The 25,764-nt window shown below is 46.8% G+C and overlaps 1 protein-coding gene across 18 annotated transcripts in view; it reads right to left on the reverse strand.

Moving 5' to 3' along the window:
- Positions 1 to 25,764, reverse strand: part of EPB41L2 (erythrocyte membrane protein band 4.1 like 2) — a 1,866,207-nt gene that overhangs the window by 1,503,057 nt on the left and 337,386 nt on the right. The window contains exon 1 of one of the 18 annotated variants that reach the window (XM_069607387.1): positions 1,400 to 1,531. The exons of 16 other annotated variants lie outside the window; for them this stretch is intronic. The gene's annotated coding sequence lies outside the window, so the exon portion shown is untranslated. Of the gene's footprint in view, positions 1 to 1,138; positions 1,272 to 1,399; positions 1,532 to 25,764 lie in introns of those variants that run through there. One more of the 18 variants, XM_069607388.1, reaches the window with a different exon arrangement.

Genomic DNA, 25,764 nt, shown 5'->3' on the forward strand with positions numbered 1-25,764 from the left:
ATAGTACATGAGCTCCAAACACGAGTTGTTTCAAATATAACATCAATTACTGAACCTCTAAGGTGTGAACAGCTTGATGAGTAACACTGAGCTGTTATTGATGATTGTGAAGAAATCCAAATTAAAAGAAAACACTGGGAAACGCAGCAGCACAGCCTAAAATCAGTGCTTAATGCGGAGCAGTGTTGATGCAGTCTGTGCAGACATGAGGACAGAGGGGGCCCCGGAGTGCAGGGCTAGAGGTACTTGGTCATACCCGCAGTCACGTGCTGTAAATGGGAAATGCGCTTTTTTTACAGTGCAAAAAGGTTCCAGTCACTTCCTTACCAGGGACGTCCCATACAGTATGCGGAAAAGGGATGTGACGTGGGAGTTCAAGCAAATATGACCAGTTGGGGTTTTGAGGTCCACTGTGATGCAAGCTCTGTAAGCGAGTTGCACAAAATTACATCAAAACACAGGGATACGACTGTACTCCTAGTGAGCATCTCCCTTGGTTGCAGCATTCAGCCTTCTTCAGTGAGAAGGCGATTACATCTGCCGAGATCATGATGGCCATTGGCTCTGACAGCAACTGGGGGCTGTTGAAAGATTTCCATGAAGTGTGGCTTCAAGCTACATCACACAATGGAACAAAAGTCGTCCGTACAGGAACTCAACCGCCCACCCTTCCCATCCCGTACTAAAGTGTCCTCGTCCTGCGGTTAAATGAATAACACTTTGGCCACTTGTGACAGTTGCCTGACATGCTTACATATAATACAGTACGAATAAGTGTTACTGTTTTCCCATGAGCTATTTAAGTCAACATGCATCAAGTACCTGCCAGAATTCAGGACTTTGGACCCTAATGAACCAAGCACTCGATGTATGAAATTTACTTTGGAGTGCGAAGCTCAACTTGAACGAAATGTTTTAGTAGCTTTGAACAGCACATTTCAAATACCTCACAAATATCAACACATACATGAATACGAAATCATTTGTGTTGCTTTTCAGACCATAACAAAATTGGTCAGCCAAAGTACAGCGGGGGGGGGGGGGGTTGTCGTCGGGGAAACTGCGTTCACTAAAAATATACGATCCAGACTGCAAACGCGTATTATTTTTAACACGGCTAACAATCTACAACACTAACCTTCTGCTTTTGATCAAAGTATAGCCAGCGAACTCCAGCTTCATCCGGAACACTGCCCCTAGAGAGCTTCGCAAGAGTTCAATTTAAAAATGAGGCAAGGGATGCAGCCCAGAGAAAATCCGGCAGGGAAAACCGAGCACCAACTCCCTTGCCAAACAATGCAACATCTGTTTGCTTTTGCATGGTGTATGGCTTCAGCACGCAGTGCAACACTTTTCACGGAAAATAATCAAACAGGTTTTAAGTATTAGAATCACCTACCTCCACCGTACTTCAAAGACAACTCCCCTTGGATGCGTGAGTCTATGCAAAGTCGTTCGCCTAAACCCCCTGGAGCGCCGAACGTCTGCTATCAGACGAGCGTGGCTAGCTGGGGGAAATCTGCAGAGTATCTATGACAAGCGTGATACAGAACGCAGACCCCACCCAAGCCATAGCACTGCTGGAGGAGGAGGAGGAAGGCATTCCCAGCAGAAAATTAGAGCTTTACTTCCAAGTCAGTTCACTCACGACGTGCAAACCGAACAGTCAAAGCGAACCTCCATTTTAGCGCTGAACTGAGCTGCTGAGAAGAGCCCATCTAAATGGCAAATTCCAGCGAAACAATAAAATGAAGGGCATCTTCTACACAGTCTTTTTAACATACAGAGCAATTAAAGCCAACAAACATCACAACGTCGCCCATTTCCTTCAGTTCATAGTCGCATTCTGTGTGTGTCCAGCCTTCCCAGATAAGGGCAAAGTTCAAAGAGAACCAATAGTACTATGTGAATAAATAAGGCGTTTGTTTTACATCATTTTAATTAAAGCATGGAGATCGTTATTGACCTCCTCTCAGCCAATCAGAATGTTAAGAATGAAGTCAATAACTGCTGGTATTGGATGCATTCTGAACATTCCGACTTCAAAAGCAGACACAGAAACAATAATGCAGTTTGCAGGCAAGATGTGGTTAACCAAGACACTTCCTCTCTAAGATAACCTTTTTGTACTGCTACTCAGTGCTGGAAATGGAAATTATTAACTGTAGGATCCCATCAGCGACGCAGGTAGTAGGTGAATCAGAAGATGTTTCTTAGCCCACGACCCAATAAATAAGCATTTGCATTTCAGGACATTAATACATTATTAACAACTGGAAACTAACCCAAGTAAGGAGGAGTGTTTCCTATAATGTTGCAAGCAAATTATGAAAAGGTGCGCATATTTTAAACCTACAAAGCTGTACTTAAATATTTTCTACAGAATACAATCTCAACAGGCATATTCACAAGACCTATAATTAGACAGTCTAGTAGGTAATTCTCTAGACTCTGGTCCCGACTTCGAGACCCGGCTTCGGCAATAAAAGCAGATCAATTACATGAAAGCAAATAGATTTCCTGGAGGAGACATTTTTGCGGATCCTGGACCGAGGAATATCCGGCCAAATGACTAGCACTGGCTGCAACACCCTATTCAACAAACAAATAAGAAAGCTAAAACATGGAAAAATGCTTTCACTTTTTTTTTCTTCAAAACTTACTTTATTGAGCATTTTCATGACATGCGATCTTAAACTTCAACATATTAGTATATTTGATAGGATAATCAACACATCGCATGTGAAGTTTTCAATGTAACTTTAACTCCCCCAAAACACCCCCAGCCCCACCGTACTCCCCCCACCCCCCCCCCCCCGTGGGACGGGACGAGCAAAAGGCATTAGTCTTCAGGATGTTAACACTCAGTTTCGTGGGGAACAAAAACAGCAGCAGTTTGTGATTCAAGTCATTTGCAGGCTTCAAGGAAGGGCGCCCACTCCATTTGTATGCTTGGGGAAATCTCATGGATGGCGCCTGTGATTTTTGCAATCTCGTAGAGTTCTCTGGCTTTCTGGGCCCAGGTGGCTTCTGATGAGAGGGTCTGGGATTTCCAATTCATGGTGATGCAGACCCTGACTGCTAGCAGAAGGACGTGTGTCATGTGGGGGGCTCGTTTCCAATGGTCTTCTTGTTCTTCAAGTCCAAATAACACCAGTCTAGGGTCACATTCCCGGGTAATCCATTCTATTTCCCTAATCTATTTTCCCAATCCATGTCAGCACCTCTTTCCAGTATGTCTGGGTTTTGGGACATGACCACCACATGTGCCAGTAATCGGCTTGGGCACCGCATCCTCTCCAACATTGGGGGCTGGTTTGTTCAAAAGGTTTGGAGAGCCTTTTGGGGTCGTACTGCAATCTGTGTAGTAATTTTATTCTGTGCACTTTGTATTGCGTCAAGATGGAGTTTTTTTTGTGCAGACCTGCATATTTGCGACCATAGTTGATCTGACATCATTGGGCCTAGGTCTTTCTTCCATCTTTTTTTAAGGCCATCAAGTCTATTTCCTATTTCGCCTATCGGGGATCTATATACTGTGAGATAAGGCCCCTGGTTGAGAGGGTCTCACCAAGTATTTTCTCGAGGAGGGTGAGGTCCCTATGGAACTTTTCTTTCCACTTCAGTGTCAGTAGCACTCCTTTTAGCTGTAAGAATATAAACACTCCCAGTGGCCCAATTTGTAGGCCTGTTTCCAGGTCTTGAATTGATATGCACACGTTAGGTTTTATAATTTGACCTGCTCTTTCCAGGCCTGCTTCATATCATTTTTGATAACGATTTGGTTCTTGGATTTCATTCCTTATGGGGGGGACCCACAACTCATGGGGGAAGGCCATGTCGTGAGACCTTTCATTTCTCCTCTACTCCACCACAGTTTCAGGAGCGATCCCAGTGCAAAGTGGGTGATTACACTAGTGGGGAATGCATTTTTGGGGGCCCATAGCCATTCTCCCAATGTCACCGGCCGTAGTAGGTGGTTTTTGAAAGCCACTCACTGCTTCTGTGCGTCTCCTCTCAGATGTGGCACCAGGGCACGAAATTGGGCCGCTCGATAGTATGTATAGGGGTTCAGAAGCCCTGTTCCTCCTTACTCCTTTGGTTGGATTAGGGTGCTGTAGGCAATGCGCTGCTTCGTCCCCTGCCATAGGAATTTTAGGAACATGGCCTTTATTTCTATGAAGTGGTTTCGGGGATGGCAATTGGGGGCATCTGATATTGGTACAGAATTTTGGTCAATATTACAATTTTTATGGCGTTTAGGCATCCAAACCACAACACTAAGTTTGCCCCATCTTTCCAGGTCTTTTGATTGCAGTAATGGGGGAAGGTTTGCCTCGTAAACGTCTTCCGGTCTTCTGTCTTTTTCGTGATTTTGACACCTAGGTATTTTAAGTTCTGGTGTGCAGTGGGTATTCCCCCTGTGATGGTGTCTCCCACGATTGGGGGAGTAGGGTCCTTGTATGGGAAGAGCGTGGACTTTTCTGCGTTGACTTTAAGTCCTGCCCACTTGCCAAATTCATTTATAGTTCGTAACACTTTTGGTATGGCTGAGTTGGGATCTGTTAGGTAGACTAGTATGTCGTTGGCAAACATAGCCAGTTTGTATTCTGTGCCACCAACCACAATCACCTTTATTGTACAATCTTTCTTGATTATGTTGCCAAGGGGCTTGATGGAGAGAGCATAAAGGAGTGGCGAGAGGGGACACCCCTGTCTGGTTCTACTGGTCATGCTAAATTCTTCAAAAAGTTTGCTATTGACGCCACTCTGCACTTTAGGTTTTTGTAGATTGCTTGTATCCCCCTTATAAATCGCTCTCCGAAACCCATGTTTCTCAGTATGGCCCAGAGGAAAGCCCACTCAACCCTGTCGAAAGCCTTCTCAGAGTCCATATTGAGCAGCGCATGATCGCCATCAGATCCCCTGGAGTGTTCCATGACGTTCAGAGTCTTTCGCATTGCGTCCGCCCCTTGTCTTTCTTTTATGAAGACCACCTGGTCTGAGTGGATCAGGCGAGGCATAAACTCTTCCATGCATGTGGCAAGGACTCTCGCATAGTCCTTGGCGTCTGTATTTAGTAGCGAAATCGGATGGTAGGACTTGCAGGATATGGGATCCTTTTCTGCCTTGGAGATTATCACAATGTGCCCTACTGAAAAGAATGGGGGCGCCTGACCAGATTCCCGTATATGATTGAATACCTTAGCGAGTTGTGGGGAAGGGGTCTCAACGAAGTGCTTGTAGAAGCCCATGGTATAGCCATCTTCTCAAGCGGGCCCTCCCAAAGGAAGCCTTCTAATTGCCGCTTTCACTTCGTCTGGGGTTATGGGTGAGTCCAGGAGGGATTGTTCTGAGCTCGTTAAATGGCTTAGTCCCGACCTCTCAATGTATTCTCCCATCTCCCTTTCTGTCCCGTCTCCCTCTGAAGTGTATAGGTTTGTGTAGCATTTGGCAAATTGGTTGGCTATTTCCTCTGGGGATTGTGCCCAGCCCCCCTCCTCTGTTTTAATCCTCTCAACCCATCTCTCAGCGCGTTGGGCTTAGTATAAAAGCTACTATTCCGTTAGCCTTGTCGCCCTTTTCTTAGAACTTCTGCTTTAGTAAATGGTAATTTTCACAGAACCTCTCCCTTTCTCAGTGCTTTCAGCTCTTCCCTTTTCTGTTTTAGGGTCTCTTAAGTGTTCACCTCGGTAAGACCCCAGAGTATGCAGCTTTCCCTCCAAGTTTGACATTTCTTTCCCCAGCTTCTCTTCCTGCAGCCTCCTTTCTCTTTTTCGCGTAGCCCCTTACCTCATCAGGTGACCCCGCCAGACTGCTTTTCCCACTTCCCATACCATTGTAATTCCCACCACCTCATTATCGTTCATCTGGAAGTATTGTGTATTGCCTTATCTAGTTCTCTTGAGTAGACTTTATCCTTCCACAAGAATTCATTATAGCGCCATTTGGAGTCTCGACGGTTGAGCCCTTCCACGTCTAGTATTGTTGTGACCATGTCGAGGTCTGACCAGCCTATGGGTCGAATATCACTATGGCTAATTCTGGGGCTGGTTTCTCTGTTGACCAACAAGCAATACATTCTGGTGAACATCTCATGGATGCTGGATTGGTCGTCCTCCAGACATCCACCAGGTCTGCCTCAGTGAGGTTGGTCCGGAATTTGCTACCTACCTCCCTAGAGGTCCCTGGCAAGTGCCTGTGTGGCTTGCCTGTCCATCTGTGGATATGCCCATGTGTTAAAGTCCCCCCCCCTATCACTATGGGGGCTCTGCTATTCCCTGTTATCATGGAGCGGGCCCTCTCATTAAACACCCTTTGGCCTTGGTTGGGTGTATATACCCCTTCAAAGGTGATCAGTGAGTTCTCCCACTCGCCCCGAACCACCAGGAGCCTGCCTCCCATTGACGCTTGTACCACTGGGTTTGTCGGTCTGATTCTCTTGTGGAGTATCAGGCCTACTCCCCCTTTCTTATGATCTGATGAGGCCCAGTATGTCTGACCCACCCCCCTCCCTTGCAATGGCTTCTCTTCGCCTGCTTTGAGCCTGGTTTCCTGGATAAAAAGCACGTCTAGGTCAGCCCTATCAAATTCCCTTATCACTAGGGATCTTTTGGTGGGTGAATTAAGCCCCTTAACATTTAGCATGCCCACCCTCGGGGTCGCTTTCCCTGGCCCTGTTTCATCTGGCGCTGCCATCATAGTATTGGGTCGCACCTTTTTGCATGCTCCATCCCCGCGCGGCCCTTTGTTTTGAGTGACATCTTGTTCCCTGTATCTCGTGTGTACCTCTGCTTGTCTGTGTGTCCCACCCCCACACCTCCCCTGAACTGTTAACAAAACTAACCCACTAACTGACCCACGGTCATTGTGTTTGTCCTAGGTCCTCAGGGTTGAGACGCCCTCTTGGAATTGAGGGCCACTAGGTTCGGAACTCATCACTCGCGAGGGAATCCCTTTATTAATCCTGTTCCTTGCTTCATGTTTGTGTTGCTGGAGCTTGTGTAACCTAACATCCCTTTTACCTTCTCATGGCGGTTTTGTAGGTGACGTTGGACTCAGTTTGGCGTATTTTCTCCCCGCCTTGTTTCCCATTCGCCACTGAGGAGGGGGGGGGGGGTCCCTCCGTGTTTTGAGCCTTGGGTGCCTGGGCCCCACCGGGTCCAGCAGGGGCTCTGTCACCGTTTGAATCTGTTCGGTGCTTCAACACTTGTTTTGCTTCCTCAGGGGTGACAACTCTATAGGCCTCACCTTTGAACTCAAAGGTCAGCTCGAAGGGTTACCCCATCTGTAGCGCACAGCCTGCTCCGTCAGCCACATCGTGAGCGGCCTGTATGCTCTCCTTCTCCCCAGCGTGAAGTTCGACAAGTCTTGAAATATCTTTATCTTGGAGCTGTGGAACTGAAGACTGCTTGGCTTTAAGGAGGATCTCTGATTTCTCTTTGCAGCTGAGAAACGCAACTACTATTGATCGTGGCCCTCCTTTGGAATGCTTGTCCTCCTCTATGGGCCCTCGCAAGCAGTTTCATAAACCCTCTGGTTAGCGGGGGAGGGGGGGAGCGCCTCTCACCTTTGCTTCGCTTGGTGCTTCTTCACTACACGGGTCCTCGCACCAGTGATCCTGGCTTCATTTGATCTTCCGGGTGCGAACATTCTGAGGATTGTTTGGGCCTCATCCCTACTTGCGCCGGGGTGTCTGGTGGATGCAGGCGGGACCGTTTGGGGCAGGTGGGTGCTCGTTTCAGGCTTCTTTCCTTGCTCCAGTCCTCACCCAGCGGAGCCTGCCCCCTCCTTGTGTATCCTTTGTCTGCGGCCTCAGTTCACTACGGAGAGCTGCCTGCACATCTGCGGGCCCCCGCCGCCCCTCAGTGGAGCGATTGTCTTTTTGTCAGCGGTCTACTGTTGGGGTTTTGGGAGCTGTACGTCCGCTTCACCTTTCTGGCCGCTTTCCACTTGTGGCTGAGAAGGGTAGGGTCTGGCCGGGGTGGGCGTCTTTAGTTTACAACTGCCATCTATACGGCGCCCTCTCTCTGTGTTGCTCCTCAATTCCTCCGGGTACGTTCTCTTTGGGGTTATCTCCCTTTTCTTTGTGTCCCCGCGTTCGGTCCTCGTTTCATGACACTGAAGAGATTTGCTGTTATGGCCGGACACCCAAACGGGCAGTGCGGGTGGGGGCTGCGCAGTCACAGAGTTTCCCTTGCTCTCCTCCTCCCAGCTCAGAACCCCGCACCATGAGGCCCGCCTCCTCCCTACTCACTTTTTCCGGTGCTCTGGTTCAGGAAAGCCAGCGGAAGACGTATCTTTGAGGGCTAGCGGCCCCTCGGGGGAAGTCTGCTTCTAACAAGTCACGGTCCTCTGCAGGGCTCTTTGCCGTTATGGTTCTCGTTCAGCATTTTGGTACCGGGTGCCCCCAGGCCGCGATGTTCGGCGCTCGGTGGGTGTTAGGCAGAATCCTGTGCAGTTCCCTTGGGGACCACTGCGAAAAGATTAAGACTACAGGAGTAAGCAGTAAACCCAACTGGTAGCAGTCTGTACCACCCAGATTTACCTGGTAGCTGTGGCTGAGCAGTCAGACTTCTCTCAAGAAGAGTAGGGCAGTATATAGAGTATACACAATAGGGCTAAAAACACAGTAGAGCAAACAAACACTGACCAGAGCTTTGTATAAAAAGTATATAATTTTATTTAAAACACACTTTAGGCAATATACTAGCACTCTAAATCAAAAGCAAGTTAAAACACAGTCAGGTAAAGTATACACACCTCCCTTGATAACCATTAGACAAGTCAGAGTCTAAACACCACGATTTGTTAACACAGATGCGAGCGCGTAACCTAGATGGCACTCCAATAGTTAAGTTAAAGGGAGAGAAAAAGGCAGAGCATAGAAATAAACACTTTTAGGAGTTCTCAGCAAGGGAATAAAGGCAGTATACACTGTAGAGCCAAAGTTCATAGGCCAGGCCCACTTTAAAGGGAGCAAAGCGAAATGTGCCCAGGATCACACGGTTTAAAATGCACTAAAAGTCTTTGCAGAATGTTCAAAAGAGGTTGGGGCGATTCAAGAAGGTAAAGTTAGAAGGTCTGGGGCCAACCCAGTTGGAAAGCCAAGGATTTAAGGGTCACCTTGGGCAAAGGGGAGGCCAGGCAGGACACAGTACCTTAAAGAGAGAGGAAGCTCCAGCGGTGGCAGTTGTTCCTGGCAGTGGTTGCAGTTTGTTGTTTCGACCAGGGGAAGAGAGGATCTCGTTGAGGAAACGTGGAGTCGATGCACTGCACAGGGATGAAACCAGCCGCGGAGTTCGTCGGTAAAAGGTGCGTTCCTTTTATTCGCAGTCAAAGTGGTGAAGCTTGGCTATCCGGCAGCCGGGGTGCTTGGCACGGGCGATTCGACCAAGAGACGTCTTTGGAAGGCGAAAGGGGCAAACTGGTTGGTCCCACCAGCTCAGAGGAAGAAGACTCGTCCAGCCAAAGATCTTCTCTTGTCGTTGGGAAAGTGGTGAGTTCGTTGCACCAGGGCTTCACCGGTGGTGTCGTCGTTGCAGATGGCTCAGCTTCTTCCCTCTTCGGATTCTTAGGTCCTGTGGTGACTTCTGAAGTTCCAGTCCAAAGGCCCTGCTTTTATGCAGAAAACCCCCCATTCAACAGCCTAGCTGTCACTCACACATGCTAAGTGGTGAGCCGGGCGGCTCACCACCGGGCCAATCAGAATAGAGTGTGACTTGGGTTGCTAAGGCAACGCAGTCCTGGGCACCAATTCCCCTACCCACACATCCTGTGGAACCCAGACAGGGTGGCACCATTTGGAGGGCTTCTGTGGAGAAGCCCACCAAAAAGTGGAACAAAGGACTCGACCTTGGTTAGAGTTACAGAGACGGACACAAACGCCATTTTAGAAAAGAGTTCTGGCAAAAAGACCCAACCGTTGATTTAATATTAAATAAATAAACCAGCGGTATCTTTAACATTGCACCAAAAAGTGGTGCATTTAAAATCAATGGGAAAATCCCATAGGAATAATTCCGGTGGAATATTTTGCGTGGTAACCACTGCCACCAGCCAGAAACTCGACAAGGGGGGACTGATTAGTGCCCCCTTGAAAACAGACCAGGGGCAATATAATTAACCCCTTCCAGTACTTCCACAATATGATGGTTTGTACTGGTTCTGTTCACAATTTAGGACTAGTAAAGTCAATGGTGACTTTACATGCCCTGGGAGACAGTAGTCAGTCCCAGGGTATGGAGTCTATGTTTGGGGGTCGCTAAGACACCCCTGTGTTACTGCACTGAGGGTGCTGTGTAACACATGAAAAACAGATGATACCCTATTGAGTAAATACCCCATAGCCCATAAGCACACAAAAAGTCAAAGACATACCTCAAATCATGCCTGAGTGGGAGGAAAAGAGTCTCACTCTTAGCAGGAGAAAAAAAACAAACCCCAAAAAATCCAGCAAAGCTGCTGGGGGACTCACTAGGTTTGGGAAATTAGCCTTAGAAGAGAATTCTCCCTAACAGTGGGGGAGGGGCTCGAGCATTTCACAATTATCTTTCCCCCTAGTGTGGGGTTTGGTGTGCCACCGGGTACCCCTGAGTCTAAGCACTCCTATTTTGTATTTGTTTCCCAGGTTTCGGATTGGGATTTTCTCTATATCTTCTCTGTAGTCCCCGTTGAGAGGGGAGCTGAGGTTCAGGCGACCATTTCCTTCCGCGCCCCCTAGTGGGCTCCCTCACTTTTATTTTTAAATAGAGAAACCATTTACTTTTACACGACCCCTAATGCCTGTTTTTGTTAAACCTGCTACAGATGAGAGATGCACCAGGTGAAGAATAATTTTCAACAGTATGGGTGCTTGTCATTCCTGCTAGGTGGACCAAAGTTCTGAAAAATTGATAAGTCATTAAGTGCTATCATAATGGGGTTCCGTTTCAAAGGCAGATTGCAGTAACAAGCTAGCCAAAAAAAGGGCATTATAGTAGCTTTCTTTTCCATATCCCTCAAAGAAAGCCTAACCATTTTTGCAGTTCATGCAGTGGGAGCAGGTGATTTTATTTTATTATGGAAGGGGTGAAATTCATTCCCCCAAATTTGCAGGAGCAACGGAGCATAGCGAGGGAGCCCGAACCAAACAAGGAGGCTTGGGGATGATTGTTAGGCAGAATCCTGTGCAGTGCCCTTAGGGACCACTACACACAATTAAGACAACAGGTGGCAATACAAGTTTTACCTTTGGTACAAGCCTGTACTACTATGTCAGAGTGGTAGCAGTGGCAGAGCAGCCAGGCTTATCTCAAGAGTATATGAGCAGTAGCAGGGACCACAATTACTGTGACTCAAGCAAACACTGACTCAAGGTTTCAGGTAAAAAATATAAGTACATTTATTTTTAAACCATTCGTTATAAACACAACACTTCTATTAAACTCAAATAAAAACCACACGTTAAATATACTACAACTAACCAATTCACTTTGTACAGCAAGTCTCAAGGTAAGTACCCTGTGTTGAATGAACCGGGGTTACGAACAAAACACGTTACTGCGAATACGATTGCGATCAATTTTTGACAGTTCGGTCTACTAAATAAACGCGTATCCGTGACATGAAATGCTACCGGGGCAAAAACACACTTAGCACCCGAGATACCCAGAGGGAGTTGGAAGCAAAAATCACAGGCAATATTTTGGTTAGGCAGGCAGAATCAAGAAACACTCAGATACAGGAGTCCAAAAGTCAAAGGGCCGGAGCTAGGCTCGAAAGACATCGGGGCCTGTTGCCGAAGATCACACAGTCAGACAGTTCACGATTCAACGTAGCCAAAAGTACTTCGATATTGTCAATGTTCGGAAGCAAAAGTTATAAGAAGGAGGGAAGACAAGGGCAAGCCTTGTAAATGAAGAAAAGGGATTCACCCAGTTTCCTCGAGTAGAACACAGTACCTTGTTCCAATGGTGCAGCTGGTGCCCTGGCAGTTGTTCCTGTTGGTTTCCCGCAGACCCACGATTCCTTGAGCTTCGTTGTGAAGGAGGACATCTGAAGGGGGTCTGCATCACACAGGGATGAAGCCGGCAGCAGCGACGAGGAATAAAAGGTGTGCTCCTTAAAAACAGGAGAGGCACTTCAGGTGGCTATCCGGACCACTACAGCAGCGTGCAGCTTTTTCGACCAAGGAAGAGGATCCTAAGGCTGTGGAAGATGAGCTGGTTATCCCCACCAAGCTCAAGGGAAGAAGACTCCGGACTGGATCTTCTCTGAGTCGTTGAAGGGAAGATAGCTCAGGACTGCAGCAGGGCTTCACCAGGACGGAGTAGTTGCAGCAGCCGTCGTTCTCTCCACTTCTCTTCGGTTCCGTGCAGTTCCAGTGGTGACTCTCTGACTTCTAGCCCAAGGGACCTGCCTTTTATGCGAAAAAACTCCATTCACACAGCTTGGCTGTCAATCACCCAGCAGGGGGGTTGTCCAGCCAGGACAACTACCCTGGCCAATCATGACAAAGTGCGACTTGGGTTTCCTAGGATACCCTGTGCAGGGGGTGACTACACCCCTCCCTCACATTCAGCCCACCTAGACACCCAGGCGCCTTGAGGAGGGCTTCTGAGCAGAAGCCCGCCAAAAGACAGTGAACAAAGAAGGCGAACCTAGTTTGCCGCGCAAAGTAAAACACAAGAAGGACTTTAACAAAAAGAAATGGCGAATAAACCCAACCGGAGCCAAAAGAAAGCCGATTTGGTCAAGCGGGTTTATGTTCGAGGCTAATATAATAGCCAAGAACAGTACCACGTTTATCTAATATAATCACGGTAGAAACGTTAGGGTAGTTACCACTGCCACCAGCCAAGTCTAAATGTTAAAAAAGCGAAACAATGCTCTAGGAGGTACAGATAAAAAGGGATACAAATTAACCCTTTCCTGTACTCCATGGAAGATGGGGTGTACTGGATCTGTGGAAGATTGACTAAGTAAAGTTAATGGTAACTTAGGGGGATGGTAGTCGCCTCAGAAAGGGAGTCGAGGGAAGTCTCAAAGACAACCCTGTGCCACGGCACTAAAGGTGCTGTGTGACACACAAAAAGAAGAGGGCTACTGAAGTGGTGTACTTCAGAGTCCACAATCACAAAAACAGGTGGAAACACATAGAAAAACACAGGTAAGAGGGGGGAGAGTTCTCACTCTTACCAAGTGGAAAAAAATAAACTCCAGAAGTCCAGCAAAGCTGCTGGGGGACTCACTAGGTGAGGGAAATGAGCCACAGATGAGAATTCTCCCTAACAATGATCTTGCCCATTGAGAACATTTTTTTTTTAAATAAGGGCTCAAAATGGTGCATGTTCTAGTAACTCAACACATAACCCTTACATCTGTGTCACTCAGGTGGTTTATCAAATTTATAAAATCCAATGAATTACTTTAAACAGTGCAAAAATACAAAGCAGTGCAAACATACAGAAAAATTCAAATAGCTTTGGATACATAGCTGAAAACAACCAATATCGACTAGAAATGTTTTCCTTTTAATTAGAAAAGCAGATGCAGTTTCAATCTAGTTCATTTGAGTAAATAATCATTAACACATAATTTATTGATGTCGGCAGTTAGAACTGTCATCAATCCATGATTTGTGATAGTTAATTAGATGTACATAGCAAACCCAACATGTTTCGTTCATTATCAAACATACAGTTCATTCATGGAACTTCTTCAGGGTGATAACAGTGGACACAAATATCAAATCAATTACTACCTGCACCGCTTTACAATAGAGATCTGTAGTTCATTCAGGCATATAGCTCAGTGGATTATACATTTCTTAGTGCAGACATTCTTCAATCATATCTTTTTGAAGTCAATGTTTCCTAAATACTGATTTAACCACCTGTTCAGTGACAAAAGGCTAGCATGATTATTGCTGCTTTCAAATATCTCGTAAATAGGAGTAGCGGGCTACCATTTGAACAACAAAATCAGTGCTTGCTCTTATTATTTAACATCCATCATAATCTTGATTTATGAGTTTAGCACAGAATACTGATATTGCGATTCACAGAGCTGACACAGGAGGAGCTATCGTTTTGCTGAACTGGGATGATTATATTAATGAGTGTGTTCAACTACTAGAGGATGAAACGTTTTATAAAAGACTGGATAGCGACCCCACAAATATGCTTAAGGAAATGATCTGCTTAAGAAAAGAAATAAACAGTGAACAAAGTTCTTTGACAAAACAGGAAGAACAGTTTCTAATTAAAGATAAACCATCCATTCCCAGGTTCTATATTTTGCCAGAAATCCATTGTAAATCCCCTTGGTTGCCCCATTGTGTCAGGAGTAAATTCAATACTTGAGCCCCTATCAGAATTAGCTGACACCTATTAAAAACCATTTGTGGTACAAATGAAATCTTATGTACAAGATGCACCTGATGTAATCAGCATAATTGGGGGTATACAATTTAACACTGAGCAAGAACTTGTTGGACTAGATATAGTTTCTCTCTACACTACAATACCTCAAATGTTGACTCTAAATATGTTAGAAGAACTGTTATACATTAAACACCCTAAACAAGACACCCCCAATTCTTTAATTTTGTTGTGTAAAATGGCTTGTATTTAACAACCAATTTTTTCGACAAATACATGGGACAGAAACGGGGGCCTCTGTGGCCCTGAGTTTAGCTAAACTATACGTTGACTATAGAAATAAGCAAAATCCATTCAGAATATAACTCCCATATAGTTAAAATAATGCTATGGAAACGCTACATTGAGGATGTGCTACTGTTTTGGACCAGTAAAGAGACTGAAGTAAAGGGCTTTGTTGACTGGCTTAACAATCAGGATAGGCACTTGAAATTTACATTCAATTTCAGTAAAACCGAAATACATTTTTTAGACATCACTACATGGGTGGACCAGGAGAATTGCCTCATAGTTAAACCATACCATAAGGCGACCAATACAAATTCTCTGTTGCTCTATGAATGTTTTCACCCTAGACAGACACGACACAATCTTCCTTTTTGCCAATTCCTCAGTTTCAAAAGAAACAGCTCGACAAAACATTAATTCGTGAAGGAGGCAGACAACGTTGGCACTAAATTAGAGACACGAGGCTAACCTAAAAAATATATCAGAAAAGCATTTAAAAGAACTAGGACCAATAATAGGGAAGCCCTTCTTGAATATAAGAAAAGTACGAAAAATAAAAAGACTGACAATATTTATTTTGTCAGTACGTTTTCTAATTTATCTGGCAAAATTATCCCCCCAAAAAACTGGAAAATTTGAGAGAGTGATGATCGACATCTACAATGACCATTGTTTGCCTACAAAAGAAGTAAACATATCAAAAATTGTATAATGAAGAATAATTACCTTCCACCCCCCAGGCCTAAATGTACATAGCTATGGGGTTTAAAGAAAGCACTGGGCCATAACCCTTGAGGCAAATGTAAATATTGCAACCAAACCAGTAAGTAGCAGTACGAAAGATGATATTGGCCTCACTAAACCATGGGAACAACGAGCCTTGACGAATTGTAACTCCGCAATGGCGGTATATGACATCTAGTGCCATTGTGATAAATTGTACATTGGCAGAACCAAGAGAAAAGTTAAAACTAGGATTAGTGAGAACAAGAGCTGTATAAGGAATAAAATCTCCATGGCTCTCCTAGTTGAGCATTTTATGTTGAAAGGACATCATTGTAATGATTTAAGATGGACCGTCCTTTTTAAAATTGAAAAAGAACAACAATGAGATGGACAGGAAAACATTAATTATGAAAGAGCAATAGCACATTTTCTTGACAAAAAGTAATGAAAAGGGAATCAATGAGTGTATTGAATGGAATACAACACTGTGAAGCATTGGTTTAATGATAGGACGTTTGCTCCATATCATTTAATCTACTCTAAAAAGATATATGGCCTGATTTAAGTAGTTCACTATACAGAGGTCAAGAAGATTGGAGATGAAGGGCGCTGTTGAGCAGCCGGGCATGCACACTTGAGCTTCTACTGCTCTGCCGGGGCTGCTTATATCCTGCAAAAAAAATCCTAGTGGCAGTGTGGCTATCCCACTGATTTCGCAACCAGCACCTGGCCGAGAGCCCCTGTACAATCCATAAAAAACCCAAAGAAAATCGGTGCAGCGAACCCAGCACACGAAAAGACTCTGTGCAGCATGCATGCGGTCGTCCGCCAGCTCGGCCTGCTACGTGAAGCGGACCAGCAGCGCCCCACACCAAAAAGCCAGGAACCCGCTGATCTGACCTCTGGAGGAAGGACCCAGCCCGATACCCTGGTGCAGCAGGTGGGCCGCCACCTGACTCCTCCTGCAACTGTTGGCAACACGCACTGTCGCGGTGCGCTACCCAGGGAACCCTGCCTGGCCTTGTGGCGTGTGGAGTGCCTCAGGGCCGAAGAGGGGGACAAACACTGATAAATGCAGCAACCGGCACCCTGACACGGACAATAGTGGAGGAGGAGACACAACAAAGCCCACCCAGCTGCCAAACTAAATACAGCAGCATTTCTGAGTGAACGGAGTGGGGGCGGGGGGCGCCGGCCCGCAAAAATACACGCCGGAGGGGCAGAATGAGAGACCGCCCGGCCATGCGGCGGTATAAGGCCACAGCACTCCGGTAAGGCATGGTGTATGGCTGTGGACCACCCCTTCCCCATACCACGGAGGCACAGACCTGACAGAGGGGGAGGAGGAAGAACAAATAAAGGTGTGTGACCCAGAGCCAATAGAGATACTGACGGAGCCCTGGGAAAGCCCAATTCTTGAATGCCCCGCCTGGGAGGAGAAAATACCCATCCTGAGAGGCTCAGTCAGCCCACAGATCCAGAACAGGAGCCCTACATCTTACTCCTCTCCCCCCCCAGCATACCACGGAGGTGTTGGACCCGGACCGGATAAAGAGGGGGTGGAGGAAGGATTAACAAACCGTGCAGCCTAGACCCACTAGAGACACTGACTTGGGCCCAGGGAAAGTCCCCCCCCCTTTGACCTCTTCTTGAACGCCCAACCTGGGAGAAACAACTGCCCCTTCTGAGAGGCCCAGTGCGCCCACAAGTCCAGAACATGAGCCCTACATCTTGCCCCTCGCTCCTCCCAGACCAACAGACCCTCACACGTCTTCCCCCGATTGCCCCCGGATACAGGCTTAGGGGCTAACGATGCATAGCGGAAAGAGGAAACCTGTGCGACTAGCACCATCGGGCCCGGGACTAATACGGCAATGGTGAAAGACATGCCCAGGAAAGGGACCACGCAGAATAAAATGGACCGTCCAATCGCCAGAATCAACTGCAGTTTCTTGTGACTTCACCATTCCTGGTTGCCGATGTCCACGGCATAGATTACTTAAGTAGGCACATCTTGTGAACCGGATGTCTTTGGTATCAACGCATCATCGCCCACCTGAATACTGGAAGGAGCCAAACGTCTCCTCAGCGATTCTCGATCATTAACCGCAATTTGTTTGTCTCTGCGGTGCTGTCTCGATGACTGGTCACTGCTGAGATTCATGGTCAGTTATTTGAGAATCTGATCTTCGTGTTGAGGAAGCGTATGCAGGTGTCACCCCAATTGTGTGCAGCAAAGTCCTGTATGCCATTAGAAATGTAATGAGGACTGCTATCATAGAATTTCCTTTATCGTGCACAATGCCTTATTAAGGGTCCTTGTGAAGCGTTATACATCACCATTTGCTCTAGGGCAGCATTGGGTGGTACAGTGATGTAGAACTCGGTAAAAGTTCATGAACTCCTCAAAATCTCTACTTTGAAATGGAGGCCCATTGTCTGACGTCAATATCCGGAGGAGGCTACGGTGCTGCTAAAAATGTTTCCAATATGGAGGTCGCCTTCCTTGTCAACTTGTACTAATACTGCCCCCAAGTCAACAGGACTTGCATCGACCACAAATGTCGATGGTTTTTGGGTTCAAAGAAAGCCCTTGTCGTTCCTTCCGCCATCACAATGTTTTGTATCATCAAGAGCACCGATTCCATTCCAAGTCATGGTCATTCTCAATCAGATTCCTCGGAGGTTCGGTGATGGTAGCCAAGTTAGGGACTAAACTCCCACAGAAGTTAATCATTCAAGGAAAGCTGCGCATTTCCAAGGGTGCTTTGAGTGACATGAAATTCTGGTTTGCCTCAATCTTCTGGGGAGCTGCAGGTACCGCTCTATCCTGAAGTACGAAGCCAAAGAATATTAATATTCTCTGTAGGAAACTATATTTCTTCTCATGTAGGGTGAGTCTGTGATGTCTCAGTCATTGAAGGACATCTACGATTCGAGACAGATATTCTTTCTCTGTTTGAGAATAGATCAGGATATCGTTCACATTAATGAGTCCTTGAAGCCCTGCTAGGACACCCATGATCATGTGTTGGAAGGCCTGCACTGTCAACGATACTCCAAAACTGAGCCACTTCTACCGGAAACATGCCTTCACGAGTGGAAAAAGTAGTGCTAGGGCGAGCGTGCAGATGAAGTGGTATCTGGTGGTACTCTCAGCGGATATCAATGGTGGAGAAGACGCCCGCCTCTTGGAGGTCAGTGAGTAACTTGTCCAAAGCCTATGTGTAATCTCATTTTTTGGTTCCATAGACGGCAACCATCTTGAAATAGTTCTCGATATTCTGACTACGATTCGATGATGTCAGTTTGATAGACAATGAAAGCAAAATGTACTAGGCATAATTCCTCTGCCGTGTTGCATCTGAGAAGTGTCTTTTAGCTTTCTTCAAGAACATATGTTCCCTTCAGTGGATGTCTGTACTGTGAACCGGTTTATAAAGGTTTTTTTGTATCCGTTGTCGTAGCATAGAATGTAGCTGGCTTTGAGACTCTGTCATGCACCACATGGGTGTGGAACACACCTTCAAGTAACAGCGGGTGTTTACCACCATAGGTGAATATTCGACTTTAAGTTTGCCAGTCTGGCAATGGGTTGTAACTTGTAAAATTGAGCTGAAGGCATCACATTGGCAGATGCTCCTATATCTATAAATACTAGTATGTTTGGTGACAGGATCGTGACCTCACAACAAGGTTGCCGCCTTTTTCCTGAGCTACCCTGACACACCGCAAATATGTAAAATAAATACATTTTCTGTGTCAAGTGCGTCATCCCTATCAACAGGCATGTCGCGTGGTTCTTTAATTTCTGCTACACCAGGTTGGATGCCCTTTTGGCTGAGTTGCAATATTCTGGAAAGGCTGAGGGCACCACAGGGCTCTACATACATGGACAAAATGATTCAATTTCCCACAGCGGCTGCACTGACTGCCTGCCGCCGTACAACCGCGTGTGCATGGGTGTGTGTGGTGATGCCCGACTGCATGCCTCAACTGGAGGTCTCACATGTTCTGTTTGCAGTGGTTGTACAGCTTGATCTCTCGCTTGGCCGGTGCTTTGCGTGCTCCTTGGAGGGCCTGGTTTCACTGCATTTACTTCCTCCACCTCGAGTCCCTTCCATATGGGGTGTTCTCAAAGTGGCCAGTTCATGAGCCCACCAAAGGTCTAATATTCTCAGAAGCGTCAAGCCTGTTTTTTTCAGGATTGCGCAATAGGGAAGAAAAGAATTTCTGAATGATATGCCCTCCTCCCCCCCCGATTTCTTTCTCAATTGGAGAAGGCACACGTCGCCGTCAGACAGCCTGAGACTGGTGAAGAAAGCATACAGGGATTCAGAAGTTACTGGACCTGCCTGTCTGAGTTGAAATCTCTCGTGGTTACATTCACCATGGAGGTGAAGTACTTCATCTGTGAATCCCCTGAAGCAGCGCAGGACCCAATACCTCATGCGAGAGTTCTGCAAAGCGTATTAACTTCATTCCCGGTGTAAAGCAGGAGCATGGATTTCTTCAGATCATCATCTTCTCTACCAGTAGCAGCGAAGAACATTTCCAGCCGTTCTCTGCATAATGCCCATCAAGGTCACAGAGTGGCAGGAGAGCCTGACATATCAAACTGTGGTACGGGGCAGCTTTGCAATTGTGGCGACATCTCCCAAATTTTCTGCAAGGGTTCTAGATTCCCTAGGCCTAGTCACGCAGCCATGGTGATGTTGATGGTGAGAACAAGTCTGCCTCCTCCTCAATGACAGCTCACTCAATGGTATAGGCCTGTAAATGGCAATCACCTCCTGGCAGTTAGGGTGGCTGCCACCTTGTGACTGTACGGATGTGGTTCTGTGATGATAGATCGCTGCATGAGCACCCATATATAAAATGGGTCACTGGAACTATGCAGTTGTATCTTCTTTGGTGCAATGTCACTGACCTGGAAAAATAATTCGAACAGCCTGTCTCAGATGGGCAGCTGTGTAAGCATCACAGAAAACTGTACTACACCCCTCAGTACTGGACATTGTCTGCTGGTGCTACCTGTTGCACCCGAACAGGGTGACAAAGGTGGCGGCCATCGAGGCATGTTGTGGGAGACTATGCTTATGCACCGAAACCACAGAAAGGTTTTGGCCGCAGCTGCCGCCACCTTCGTCACCCTGTTCGGGTGCAACAGGTAGCACCAGCAGACAATGCGGGACACACAATGATTGCTAGTGTCAATGGTCCCGCCCCAGAAGGCCGTTTTATTTTTTATTTACTTAATGTCATGTCCACCCCCGGCTTACACGCCATGCGGCATGAAGTTATAAGACTGTCTTAGTGTTGGGCAGGTCGTTTCCTTCTGGATGTGCCAAACAGAACTCCCCACAGTGTCTACTTATAATACCAGATAGGGGGTTTCCATGAGTGCCTGGGTTTGTGTCTCCATGAACTCTACACTAAAGTCAGTTGTACAGCCTTTGTCAATCAATGATTGCATGTTTTGAAGACAAATGTGTCCAAGTATCTCTCCAAAACGTTACTAAGACACTAAGATTTCAAGTAAAGCTTTGTTCAGGTAACGGTTATACTTTCTGAAGCAATTTACAATGTTCATGCAATTATACAACAAATGCTGAAAAGGTCAACTATCCCAAGAAAGAGCAGCGTTGTTTTTCTTTTTTGAGCAGCATCCCTTTTGACCGGTATTTGGTAATCCTACTCCAGATGGCCAGTAAGCCTGCCAAAAAGATTCAGGAAACAATCGCAAACAAATTCATCACTTTAAAAGTTTGCCCTTTCAGTGACTGCTTGACGTACTCCATTGAAAATCTCAAACGGAAATTTCAAACACGCGGGAAGACGATCATGGAAACAGTACTAGACTAGCAAAGGAGCGGAACGTGTGACAGGGGCTTAGGCGGGACAGGAAACAAATGAAAAAGAAACAATTATAATGGCGGTATTAACCTTTGCTGAAGCAGCGAGTGAGAAAAGGGGGCGCGGGGAGGGTTTGCGCCCATGACTGAATGTCGCGTTTCATCTTTCACTATCAACAAACCTTTAATCAAATAAATAATTAATACACATCGACATAATTTGCAATTCAGAAGCATTTCTCAATGTTGGGTTTTCAGAGAACAAAATATTTACTTCCTCATGCTGTATATATGCTTTTGTGGTATTTTTCATGTGTGCATTTACAAAAGAAGCCAATGCTAAATGAAAGGTTAATAAGGAGAAAACAAGTAGAGGCAGCAATATGAAAAACATGTATATTATGTACCTTGAGATATCATTACTGAGTAAAATGCTAACACATAGTTTATATACAGAATAGTATAACCCCCCGACCCCCGCAACTGTACAGAAGGACAGCATAAACCCCATATGAGCTCTTAGTCATTTACAATGAGGAAAACGGATTGCCTTATACAAGCACAGAACTCATGTAAACCAACGCACTTGAATGAATGAATAAAATAAAAATAAACACCGACCTGTCTTAATAACCATTATGCTACATGGCAGCCTGCAAAAATAACGCATCTATCAAGTAGTGGAAACAGAAGTGCATTCAAGCTCACAGCAATGCCTCCATTGCATTGTCCACAAGGCCTTCTGGGGCCTGAGGCCTAAATACCTTCAACTCTCCCTTCCTAAATATCTTCCTTCCGGAGCCCTTCCCTCATCCGTCTCCAACTCCCTCAGGGTCAGCCGCTTCTCGAAGCAACGAGCTGGGGGTAGATCTCTCTCCGCGGCAGGTTCCTCCCTCTGGAACAGCCTTCCTGCCTACCTGAAACTTGAGGAGTACCATCTCTGGTTCCAGAAGCACCTCAAAACCTTCCTCTTTGCTTCTAGTTTCTCTCTCCCTCTCCCCTGCTACATTCTTCACTGAAACTGCACTGAATCTGCAACTGGGCCACTCTCTCCGACCTCGGTCCTTGGCCCAGCCACTCTCCACTTGCACTGCCTCCCTGGCAACCTCTGCACTGCGGGACTGTCTCTGTATCCTTACAGCCCACTCTCCCCAGCACTTGTCTGCACTTACCTTGCACTTGCCACCAGCTGGCCCTATTTATTTTTTATTCTAATTACCCTGTACTGCACTCCCCCCCTCCCCTTCCTCTTGCACTTTTCCCTCCCCCCTACCCCTGCACGATCTAAATGACACCAGGCCTAGTAGGATCGTTGTCTGTCTTCCCCTTGTTTCCCCCTCCCTGCCTCGTCGCGCCTTGAAACACTTGTGTATAGGCGCGTTACAAATGCCATATCATATCTCTAGTCTACTCCTCTGAATACCACATGGTTCCACGATGTCATGTAACCCTAGAAGCATTCATTCCAGGGAGCCTTGGCTCACATTACACACAAGTTATAGATGGTACATGAATGAGCTGAGGGAAGAATGGCAATACATTTGGTACAGAACAACACATCCTTTTCTCCCTTGGACTTCCTTAACCACAATAATACAGCATAGTCACTTAAAGGGCAGTGAAGGCAGACTGCAGAAAATGGCCCAAGAGGGATAGCCTGTTAAAGATTTGGTATGAGTCTCGTCTTCATGGACCTCACTGTATCTAAACACGTTCACCATGTCCATAGCCTTAATATGCCTTTAGTCTCAATTGGCAATAGAAAGGGTAACCAAGTTCTTGAAAAAGTGACTCATCCTGGGGGCGCTGTGGAGCAGCCGCAAGGAATGGCAGCCTTGTTTTGCAGCTCCGTACTCCACCGGCAATCCTGTTGGAATAAATCCTTAAAATGTGGCAAAACAAACATCACCATGCCCGGAACGCACAGCTAAACACCATGGGCACTGACTGCTAAAGTGGGGATCCTGGGGACGGCTCCGGTGAGACACAACGACTGTGTGAAGTTCTTCCCTAGAGTGCGTGGGCTAGATCGATGCGGCGTCTCCAGAGCGGGAGGAGCACATCCTGCAACTGAGAAGCGGGCTCGCCTTAAAATCGGACCATCACGGATTCTGTGGTATAATCTGCCTTACTATTGTTGGTCAATCAAACCTTTGGTGGAGGACCGTGAAGTGGGTCGATCCGCCCTTGGCATGGCGATCTACTGCCGCCGACCGTCGTGGGGGCTCAGCTGTGCTGCCGAGAAAGAAGCAGTGACCAGTGGCAGGCCTTTTGGGGGCTGGGGACGGCGCATACCGGACCGCTCCTCCCACCGGGAGGAGAACGCACGTGAGGCCGCAGCCGGAAGATTCGCGTCGGAGCCCCCAGCACAGAGTGGCGCTCGTGGGAATCGAAGACACGGATCCCGCGCTGCTGCAATAAAAGTGCACCTACTGAGGGGCCACAAAACATCCCGACCCTACAGTGCGGGGCTCACCGGAGAAGCTGCTCCCCGACACACAAATGATAAATCCTCATAAATCACCACACTCCCGCCCCTTCAGACTGGTGGGGGCTAGGACAGCGGAGCACTACTGGGTGAGGAGCGACCTAAATCGCATATTAAGTAAACAAGAAAGGTGAGCAGGCTGAGTAATGGAAGTATAAACGCACAACCTGTCTGCGACCAATTACTGCATGCATGAGACCTGAATCAAAAGCAAAGAGGGCACACACCGTGGTGAAAGGCTTGGAGTGCAGGCTGCTGGGCCCTAACTAAGTTTGCTTAAATAGATCGTTGGCCCGCGTAGTACGAGACTGAGAAGGAGCCCTACCTATTGATACCCTTCTTGCTGAACATTATTGGCGCCCCCGTGACAGCTGGTGGCCCGGGCACCCACAATCCTGCAGCTTGGCAACTATACATTGGTGGAGGAACCACTCTAATGCCGCGGAGGTCCCGGGCATTGTTGGATCTGCACACTCCGTAGTAGACTGAAAGTTGGAGGAGTTACTGCCAGCTCTATTGATCAGCAGGGCCCCTTTACAGTGCGCACTGTTGACTTCAGCACATACTACACAAACAGAGACAGAAGGGGGGTGATTAAGACACGGCCAGGCCGCTGGGTGGAAAGCATATATCACAACAATCCTGAAGTCACTGACCCACAAAGCTACCAAACAGTTATAGAATTTGCCAAATGGAAAATACCACCACGCCATGATCGACTAGTCCCTCATCGAACCGTCTAAACATTACCCACTGCGCTTCAGGCAGTGGTTATATATGATAAGATCAGCTGGCCCATATGCCCCTCGACCTGGAAAAACTGGGAGTAAAGACAAGGGCATCAGAGAATCCTCCTCCAAAATGACGAAAGGCACAAACAAAAATAAAGGTCCAATGGACTCCTTTACGGGCCCAATGCCACATGATACAGAAAAGCCTCAGCATTCCAAGTCCACCCGAGAGGAGGCAATGGAAAGCAATACAAGAGAAGATCAACTACTCCAAACAATGCAGAGTGGCTTCCTGGCAATAAATGTAAAGCTAGACGATATTGTCTCTACAATGGGCTCACTTAAGGCAAAAATGGAAAGTGGGAGAATAAACGAGGTGGAAACGCGAGTCAGCACAGCAGAAGATACGATCCAACAGCATGATCCCGCACGATAATAGCTAGACTAACTACAGGGACCGCAACGCCATCCTGAAACTATCCAGAGAGCAGGGGACGCTACGGTACAAGTCCAGTAACATCCACTTTTATCCTGACTTTGCAACTGGTGTGCAAGCCCAAAGAAAGACGTATGACCCAGTAAAGCGACTTCTTAGAGCACGCAAAGTTCCATATTCCCTGATCTTCCCAGCTAAGCTGAGAATACAACATGGGGGCCGTGCTCACTTTTTTGAAACGCCAGCAGAAGCATTGAGATACATTGAGGCCTCCATACTAGTCCCTCAGCCATCGCCAGGGAAGCCCAAAGGACCCATTGAGAAATGCTGATGAAGAGGGTAACATGTATGTTTGAACCTTTACCAGTGGACGTAGATAGCTAAAGGAGTAAATTCTATACAGGCATAAAAATGCTGATAATTGGCGAGTCTGTCGGAGCGAAGCTCAACTGAGGGGACATGGCAGACGACATGGCGCCTCTGGGAGTATCCAAAGTTCAGCTGGGCATACATCATCAAGTTGGGGAAGATGGTGCAAGCGGGGGGAGGGGGGAAGTTTGTTGAACTGATGCTCACGTGCATGACTAGCGTTTTGAAGCACGTGTGGGAGGATACACCACACGGATGGTTGAAAACTGTTAAAATTGCATTTGGGGATGTAGGGATGCGGGTTGGCAAGGCAGAAACCTGGTACACCAAGAAATTAAGATAAATATTGGTTTGAGATACATAAAAGATCTACATGGCTAATACTCTAACACTACTCTCATGGAATGTGCAGGGCCTAAATAACCAGATAAAATGCCGGATGATTTGGGCCTATTTGGAACGACATTCCCCAAACGTGGTCATGCTTCAGGAGACACGCCCTTGAGGT

The sequence above is a fragment of the Ambystoma mexicanum genome, chromosome 4q (assembly GCF_040938575.1).
Source record: "Ambystoma mexicanum isolate Mex_15411 chromosome 4q, UKY_AmexF1_1, whole genome shotgun sequence".
Taxonomy (NCBI): domain Eukaryota; kingdom Metazoa; phylum Chordata; class Amphibia; order Caudata; family Ambystomatidae; genus Ambystoma; species Ambystoma mexicanum.